Below are 7,647 nucleotides of genomic sequence, written 5' to 3'. Positions count from 1 at the left end.
CGTGGCATTTATACGTGTATGTATAAAAATGCTTTTTGTGGTAGAGTGCCCCCAGGCATTTGCATGAAGCACATCTCAATGTATATTTGACTGTTGATTTAAATATACTATATATAATAAGATATTTTTAGTGTGTATTGGCTTCTTTCTATATCGGAACGATATCTATCATTTCTGGCAGGTACAGGCTTTTGTTGTCTCACTGCTGCACTCACAGCTGGACACTGGCGATGCAGTGGCTGAGGGGTGTGTGTCCATCTCCTCTTTCCTCCGCGCCCCTTGTGACGCGGTAGTCCTTCCCCGCCACCAGCTTTGCAGGTGGACATCCATTGCTGCTGGAGTGCGTTGCCCCAGGACAGCACTGTAAGCCCACTTACTGCATCTCCCTCCCTGTGTGTAGTACAATAATCTGCCTGTAAGGTTTTTTTCTGTCACTGCTGTCGTATACTCAGCGCAGACCACGAGCAGGTAGCGAGCCGGTTGGTATTCAGAGTAATTCAGCCCCGTGGCTGAGGGTGCATCAAGAGTGATAGAGATCTCAGCTCTCCTTTCCCAACCTGAGATGGACAAGCACAAAATTGATCCATAAATCGATCACTTTAAATAATAACAATACAGACAAATTAATATAAATGCCAGGTCCCTAACTTCCACCGGTGCAAAAGCAAGTCTTCTAGAGCTTGAATTTATTGCTGAATTATTTTTATGATAAATAGATCTATAAAAGGAGAATTGTTCATACTGTGAAGGTTATAAGAAACAAATTCATATACCCTTTTCACTTTTGTGACGTTCAAAGATTTGCAGTGAAAATTGTACCTTCAATCTACTTAATAAATGGCTGGTATTGACTGGTGAGACCACCGGAATGGTATGGGCATCATTTCATTTGCTGTGTGTGTGACTGAAAGAGAGATCTGAAGTGCAAAGGTGTGAAAAAAAAGACGAAAAATACGATGAATAGATGTTTGGATATTCAACAGGAAGAGTGGTACGGGTTTATTCTTAGCTTTTCATGTACTTGACAATGAAACATTTTTATTCTACTTAAGTGCTAACGTGCATGATCATACAATATATTGCCTCTTGCTAATTATATGCTGCGTTAGGAATACTAATGTCTAGATGATATCTGACTGGAAAAAAAGGGATTAAACCCAGCTTCTGCAGAATTCTGGGCTGAAATTATCCACACACACATACAACCATCCACACCTTAGAAACGGTCTTATTTTGTTATGGTGAACGCTGTTGTTACAGGTTTTTATCAATAAAATAGAAGCAGATGGCTCATGTAGACATGCAAAACCGGCGTATCTTCCTTTTTGTTTGTATTGTGGCAGAACTGAGTGAATATGCATCTAGGAGAGGTGGACGTGTTTTGTTCAGAACAAGGATGCAGGTGTCCGGTGCATAATGCATAACTGGGAGGAATGGGAAATAACCCCCGCCTTGGTCCCCCTGTCCATCCACCCTGACAGAGGGGCCCTGTGGCAGCAGGCGGAGGCTGCTGGGGGGCTTTGGGGGACTGAAGAGGTTCCCATGTCCCGCCATGTCTCTGCCTTCTCCCTCAGTATACCGCCTTTCAGCCAGCTCTATGTGGGGAAGGAAAAGTGCTGGCTATGCGTTTGATGTCTGGTGTTCCCCCATCTGTCATCCAGCCCCCGGCAGCAGTTGGGGGAACAGCCCCTCGCACCTAACTCTGTGGTGGTCCCCCAGCCATCATTTCTCCTATATGCCCATGGATGTGTTGATACCTGCACCAGGGCACATGGGGGTCAATGTCACCACTGTGTCTCCTGTGTGTAGGCGCTGGCTTGGTGACATCCTGGCCATGTGTGTGGGACACTGAGGGATGCCTTCGTAGTGGTTGGGGTGGCCACGGAGTGGATGTGTCTTGCTTTGGAAACAGAGGTAAGAGCTCAAGCGTTAGGCTGGAGAGCTGAAATCGGGCTGATAGGACACCAGGCACATCACCACAGCGGTGAGGGGTATGTCTTTATCTGGTGGCCACTTAGGCTTGCACATACCTTTGATAGTGATGTACTGGAACAGACTTCCTCGAGAGGCGGTCGATGCCCCAAACCTGTCAGTGTTTAAGTGGCATTTGGACAATGCCCTTAACAACATGCTTTAACTTGGTCAGCCCTGAATTGGTCAGGCAGTTGGACTAGATAATTGTTGTAGGTCCCTTCCAACTGAAATACTCTCTTCTCTTCTCCTCTATTCTATTCTATTCTATTCTATTCTACTTGTGTGTATGGTATACTTCTGCCAGGTCGCAGTTGTAATCCGTGCCTGCGTTAAGACAGAGAAAGAAGCTAAAAAAATTTCCAAATTGGTGATTTTAAACTGGGGGTAGTTTGTTCCTCTCAGAATAGCAGTGCCGTCTTTGAGGGAGACATGAGAAAACATGATTCCTGAATCCCTGCTGGCATCTGCAGGGCTGGCTTTCCAGGACCAGCCCAGGAATAGAGTTTCTTTTTCTGGTGATGGTTGGTAGCTTCAGTCCCTGGAAGCCTCAGCAACGGCGGCCGGTACGAGCTGCGTCTGGGTACATGGAAAACCCAGCCCAGAGCCCTTCATCTGAAAGATGGTGGGGAAATGGGGTATGCTGGGAGACAGAGAGACACGAGGGAGTTCAGAAAAACTTACCCTACTTGGTGCAAACTGGTGACGAAAAATGTGTTTTCCTAAGGACTAACGGTGGGATGACCAGGCTCGGCTGAGAGAGGAGGGGGTGGGAAAGTGCTGGTGAAATTTTGCATTTTTGGAGACCTCGGCAGCAGGGAAGGCTGCAGACGAGGGGCTGGGGGTTTGCTCTGGGTTGCAGCCAGCCCCCCAGCAGCTCCTCTGGGCACAGAGGGGGATCTGCAGAACCGGAGGCCATCTGCAAGTTGCTCTGGGGTTTGGGAGCTCAGGTGGGCGCTGCTGCCGAGGCAGTGGCATGGCCTGAGTCGGTACCAGGACAGCGCTTTCCTGGCCTGATTATTCGTAACACTGTTTCACCCCATGCATTTTTCTGAAAACCACTTTAAATTCGCCCTGCCCATCTCCTGGCCTCAATGTCCCCACCCACTCCACGCTATTTCTCCTGTGTAAATCAAATCCTGAGGGGTACCGGCAATTACTCGAAAGGACTTGGGCACCGCTGGGGACACCACACTTGCTTCGCTGTTCCCGCAGCCTCATGATGTCCTTGTAGGGATGTCCTCGGCCACCGTGTGGTGACAGAGGAGCCGGTGGTATTGTCACAATGGGTAGGTTTTCTCAGACTGATCACCAGGATGGGGTGAACTGAAGTGGGGTTTGTTTTATTCCTCCGGGCAGACTTGCCTGTGTCCCCGTGCAAGCTTGGCACACGCTGTGGTCAAGCTGCTGGCATTGAACTCAGGGAATGGGCCATATGTATTGGTGCCAAGATTTGGGCAGCTTGGCCTAAATGACTGCTCTGAGGCCACCCGTAAAATCGGTAGTAAAATACTCAGGCTTTCTATGTGCTCGGTGTACACCACCACCGTGCAAATACGATGGTGGGCTTAGCAATCCTCTTGTTGCTGCTCTTGCTGGGATGCCCGCTGTTCAGCACGAGCACGTGTGGGTCTTGCCGGGGTCCCCAGGGCCTCTCGGCTGTGTTTTGTTTTATTGTTCTGATTATCCTGTTCTTCCTCTAGCTGCATTTTAATTCCTTGCTCAGAGCGGCTTCATTCCTTGGTGAAGCACCAAGTATTGTTTTGCCAAGGCATCCCTGATGTCACCCTAATTTTGACCAGTTGGAAAAGTCGCATTTTTAATGTCAGGAGACTAAGTTTTGAATTTCAACAAAAGAGTGATATCGTTTTTCATGAGAGGGTGAAAGTGTTCCCACTTCTCAATCAGCTCAGTTGAGGCTAAAGAAGCTGAGCTGTCTGCCATCTGTCTCCTCGCCAGTCTCTCCCCCACCATCATCATTTTTTAACAGGTTGGCCAATTTCAATCACATTTGAAAGAAGGGTAACTGTCTCAAAGATAATTATGCTTCTACAAATTTTGTCACCTGGCAGAGGATCATTTACAGAGAAGCAGAAAGAAGTAGGTTTGATGGCCAAGGGTTGGTCAGCTGGTCCATCATGATGGCGTGCAGCTCCGGACCAGCTACAGGGTGTGCTGCCTCTTGTGCTGTCACTGGTTGAGCTGGAAGTGTCCAAGGGGACGTGGTGGAATTTGGTTGTTGGTGGTAGGGAGGATGTAGGGGATAAAGAGCACAAATGTGTAGGAAAAATGGGCTTCATCAGTTCTGCTCTTCCCCAGCTTGTTTCTGAATTTTTTTGAAAATTTTTTAAACGTAAAAAGGTCCAAAAAAATTAACAAATTTTAAAATACTGGCAAATTGTATTGTACAATGAATTGGAAGATAGAGCAGAAAAAATAAAGTTCTAGTACAGAAAAAACCAGAAAGAGAAAGAGCTGGTCTTTCAGGATGAAATGCAAAGGCCACATTTTAGGCACAGGCAGGATTAGCCTCCCAGGTCATCTGGTCCCTCCGAGGTTGGCCAGCCCTTGGGAGCCATGAACAGGGTCCATAAACTGGAGCTGTGCATCTCCGTTTGCTGTGACGAGCCAACGGCTGGGAAAGCCTTTGAGGGTCTTTGTCTGTCGGAGGCAGCTGAGTGGGCCAGGCCAGGGATAAAAATTGGTCCAGGACGTAACTCCTCACATCTGAAACTGCTCAGCATTTCAGGTACAAATGCTAGACATTTCAGGTAAGTTTAATCTTTTGAAAATACCTTCTGCATGCTGTGTTTAGAAATACAGCACGTGTGTAGGTATATGCTGCCTGGGAGGGCTGGTGCTTTTACACACACATCTTCGGAATGTTTGGTGCTTAAATTCAAAAGGGCACATTAATTTAATTCATTTTTCTTTAACAGTTGGCTTGAGGAGATGTAACAGCTTTGAAATGAAGGAATTGATTTTTTCTAATTCTGTGAGGCAGTTAAAGTAAAGTAAATCCTAATGTTCTGTGTTTTTATATTCCAAATTGCTCTAAACCATTTAAAAACCTGTATTTACTATAGCACTGACTATGCTAGGCAATCTTACTTTCAAAAGACTAAAAAAAAAAAAGAAAAAAAGCTACTCTTCTATTGTCTGCCTGTCCAGGTTTTATCTCGTGCAGTACACATTTAAAGTCTTATCTTTTCAAATAATATCACTGTCAATAGAGACTTTGGTCCCAGTTCACGGTTCTGTTTAATTTCCATTGCATTAAAACATCGCGCACTTCAGCTGGGCAGCGATTCCCGACCAGGCATCCCTGGCAGAGGGGAAAGCTCCTCTTCAGACGGGGAAGGGAGGTGATCTCTCATGCTCCCATGGCAAGAGGAAGGCGTTGGGATGGGATGGGGTGGGGCATCTGCTGTTCGTCTTGATGGAGGTCCCGTTCAGCCAACAGAGCAAAGATGGTTTATGCTGGCAGGGGATCTGATTCCTTGCACTCTCTGCCCCCTCAGAAAGGGAACAAAGCAAAGCAGCTAGACTTGGATTGCAGAAGAATTTGCTCCGGGCTGATCAGGGGATGGAAATGCTTCTTGGAGGCAGCTGGGGAAAAGATTAGCTGACCTTTTTTGATGTAAATTATTGCCAGCTAGTAAGTCCTGCTCGTGTGCTGACAGGCAGAAATTGCAGCAGAAATTGTGTTGAATGTTAAAAAAAAATACAATCAATTTCAGGAAAACTGGAGTAACTAAGCCTGTCGTTCATTCAGCTCTTAGACGCAGAGTAGGTGCTTCTATGTCTTCCTTTTCTATCTCCACTTACAGAAGTGATATTACTGAATTAATTATGACATCTTTGTGAAGAGCTGAAGAATCGCTCAAGTCCTCTATTCAGCAGCAGAGAAATGTCAGATTCATCTCACAGTAAATTTAAAATTACACCAACCTGAACTATCGCTACTGGCAGCATAATAATAAGGCAGGTAATCAAAATCAATTAAATTCCAGTGCCTTCCTATTGTCCTAGAAAATTAAAATTTGAAATTAGTTTGAGTTCATTTGACTTCTCAATAAAAGAAGCAGAGCTTCAGAGATAATTTGAAATAAGTATATGGCCGTGACTGATCTTTTCTCAAACTGCAAAGACCAGAGGAGCTGTGTGCGTGCACGTGCATGTCAGTGCATACTGAGTACCAGATACAACCAGATACTCAAAGTCAGTGGAGTGACTGGTTTGAGGCTGCTGTGTTGACGTACGTTAGCTGGGACTCGGGCCTGCCAAGTCTTGGTTTGTTAAAATTTGAATGAGATATTGACCAGGTGAATGCAAAACGAAATGTGCCTCCATTCCCACCGTGTAAGAGGAAGGAGGGACTAAGCATGGCACATGCTGCTCTGCAGGACCTTCACGGAGACCCTGGAGCAACCAGAGGGTGGGGAGCTCTGTGTGTCCTACCAGCAGTGACATGCCCAGATATGACATGTGTGGGACACCCGTCTTCCAGATCACAAGAGAATGGGATTGCCCAGGAGCTTCAGATGCTGTCAGAATGAGTGTGCTCCCATAGCACCTTGCCTTGTTTTTGTCACTGGCTGAGCATTTGAGTCACCTTCAGTAGTAGGATGGGGCATGGGCTGGAGTGAACGACCGCTCAGACAGGGCTGGCATGGGCATGAGGCTCTCAGGAGCAGTGGTGACATCCATGGTATTTCTGTTGTGTGGACATAGACACAGCTGGGGGGCCCAGAAGAAAATTTATTGTCTAAGGAGGTTTTCTCTTGGAGAAAGGTGCTGAGCAAAGCCCAGGCTGGGTGCTGGGCCTGATCTAAGCCAGTGTTGTGCTGGTAACTTCAGTGCAGCCATTGGCACTGATCTGGCTTTCCAGAAAAGCTCATCTTGTACAGCCCCTTTTCCCAAGTCTGGGAGCGGCACACTTCTTCCAGGGAAGACCCCTACACATAGCTGGCTGGAGAAACTGTTGGGTTTTTTTTTTTTTAAATTGTTTTATTTTTTATACTCTCTTATCTGCCAGTATCTACCTATAGAGTTAGGATCTCTGGGAAAGGGGTTTCCCCTCTTTGTGCACACTTCCTTACACAGGTAAGATTTTTCCTACTCCTTTCAAACTTTTTTTTGAGCCTTGCTGGCTGGATCTTTGGTAGCGAGGGTAGGCTGAGTCTGGTATCCCACCTATTGCCATAAGGAGGGAGCTCAGTAATACAATCCCCCTGTCTGGCTGAGATGCAGGAGTTGTCCCACTCCACAGCGACCTGCTGTTTTGCCTGGGAGAAGAGGAGGTTTGGGTTGTTTTGCTGCGTGGCTTCTATTCCTGCAGCAATCCCTATTTCCACCCATGGGATTTCAGAGTGCTGTGGTGCCTCTTTGGGGTCATGGGCGTATGGGCCACAGCCGGAGAGACCCAGGGTACCGTGGTGGGGCATCCCAAAGGCTCAGGGAAAAAATGTGCCAAGATCTGGTGGTGGGCATGGAGGAAAGAGGGAGCGATGTAAGTTGGGAGGGAAGAGGAGCGTGACCCAGAGAGAGAGAGCAGAAGAGCTCGGTTCTCAGCTCTTACAGCCAGCAGTCCCAAATTGGACTCGCCGCTCTCTGCAGCCTTTCCAGGCACCGGGTTATCTTTCTCCCAATCTTGCCCTCTCCCCGTGCTGCAGC

The sequence above is a fragment of the Pygoscelis adeliae genome, unplaced genomic scaffold (genome assembly GCF_000699105.1).
Source record: "Pygoscelis adeliae isolate BGI_AS28 unplaced genomic scaffold, ASM69910v1 Scaffold179, whole genome shotgun sequence".
Taxonomy (NCBI): domain Eukaryota; kingdom Metazoa; phylum Chordata; class Aves; order Sphenisciformes; family Spheniscidae; genus Pygoscelis; species Pygoscelis adeliae.
The sequence above is the reverse complement of the archived record's forward strand: the minus strand, read 5'-3'. Positions refer to the sequence as shown.